At 43.2% G+C, this 1723-nt stretch overlaps 1 pseudogene; it reads left to right on the top strand.

The window, feature by feature from the left end:
- The first annotated feature begins 1099 nt into the window (after nucleotides 1-1099).
- On the top strand, nucleotides 1100-1440 carry LOC101584888 (annotated as a pseudogene).
- Nucleotides 1441-1723: the final 283 nt, after the last annotated feature.

Here is a 1723-nt window from a genome sequence, read left to right as displayed (position 1 = left end):
ACCCATGGAAAACAGTAAGTCCTCTGGCTCCCTACATGGAACATAATGATAAAATGCAAGTTCTGAAGGGCTTGATGGACCCCATCCTTGTGGCCTTGCTGGTTGCAGTTCACAAGGCCTCTCCAAAGCAGGTTCCCTTCAGTAGACACACCATGTTTCTGGCGTCTCTGATAGCTGGGATCTCTACTGTACCTTTGGCTTTACTTCCACAGTTTTACACACTATCCTTTCATGGTCTCCTTTTTGGGTCTTTCAGAGATTTCTTTGAAATCTGAGTGGAAGCCTCCTAAACCCAGAATTCTTGCATTCTGAATGCCTGTAAAATCAGCATCATGTGGATGATACCAAGATCTAAGGCCAGTGGAAGCAATAGCTAGGACCCCTGGACCACAGTTGCAGCGGTATCTGAGTGCCTGTATGGCTATACATGGCGAAACAAATGCCAGGGAATCAATTCCCTAGGTGACCCTTCTTGAGCAGGGGACACAGGGACTCTTTTCTCTAAAGAAAATTTTACACTCTTGAGCCTACAATGGTTGGGGTCTTACTGATTCCTGAGAAGCCCTCAAGACATCTTCTTGTCCTGTAAAAAATACTTAATTTCTCTTTAAAGACACTAAACTCTGTGGCAGCCACACTTTCCTTGGCCCCAATTTAGGCATGGTTCCTTCTAGACCAAAATAGAAGTTTTTTTCAAATTTCTCTGCCCTGCCTTTTGCCCCTGATAGTTACTATAAATCTTACTAAAAGGAGCCACCAGTGCTCGTGGCATAGCCTCAATGTTAGGCTATCTTGAAATATCCTCCACCAAATTAATTAGTCCATCCCTCTCCTGCAAAGTCTCAGGACATGGGAAAAATTTTCTGCAAGAGTGTAAAACACACGCCTTGTAATCCAAATGTCATTGAACTGTTTATTTCCAACTGAAACCTTCTGAGCCTGGCCTGTATTCCTGTCTGCATTTCAATGTTCAGAGCCAGAATCAACCATTACGCTCTGCTTATAGAGTGCTAGAGCTAGAGTGGCCACTTCCAAGGCAATGGAGGCACTATCACCAGGACTCCTTTGCAGACCTGCCCACAGAAGGAGCACAGTGTCTGCAGAGCTCCCCAGGGCCACACTGGCCAAGGAGCAGAAGGAAATGGAAGATGAAGTGGCCAGTCCAGAGAAAGCTGAAGAAGCAAAACTAAAAACAAGGTATTCTCATCTGGGATTTAAGCCTGGTGGGCCCAATTTTTTAAGGAAATGATTGGAGAAGGAACAAAAATATTTTTATTCTGGGGATTATAATATGGTAAAGGCAAAATGAAGAACATGCAACTGCCTACTGTGACCCCAGATAAGACTGAGGTCACTGGTGGCCACATTCCCATTTCATAGGAACTTCCTCAATAGAAAACATCCCTTGTCACCTTAAACCTGTTTCAGCTTTCACAATAACATTATTTTTACTTGGGCAATATCTGCCCTTCTGGTGTAACTTCTGAATAGCTGATTAAAAGAACTAAATTGTATGGATCTTCTAGTTCCCTTTAGTCCTGCTTAATTCTGTCATTTATCTGCTTTTAACTTCCTTTCGTTTACTAAGTCATTTGAGACTAGCATCCTTGGAGGTAGCAGTAGTAAGTGCTACCGGTGTAATGACATAGACATGCGTAGAGGTTCCAAAGAGTTTACCAGTTAGGACATGGTGAGCAACACATGTCGTCTGATGGAAAATAAA

The sequence above is a fragment of the Octodon degus genome, unplaced genomic scaffold, assembly GCF_000260255.1.
Source record: "Octodon degus isolate 3935 unplaced genomic scaffold, OctDeg1.0 scaffold00173, whole genome shotgun sequence".
NCBI lineage: Eukaryota > Metazoa > Chordata > Mammalia > Rodentia > Octodontidae > Octodon > Octodon degus.
This window is presented reverse-complemented; position numbering and strand designations above follow the sequence as displayed.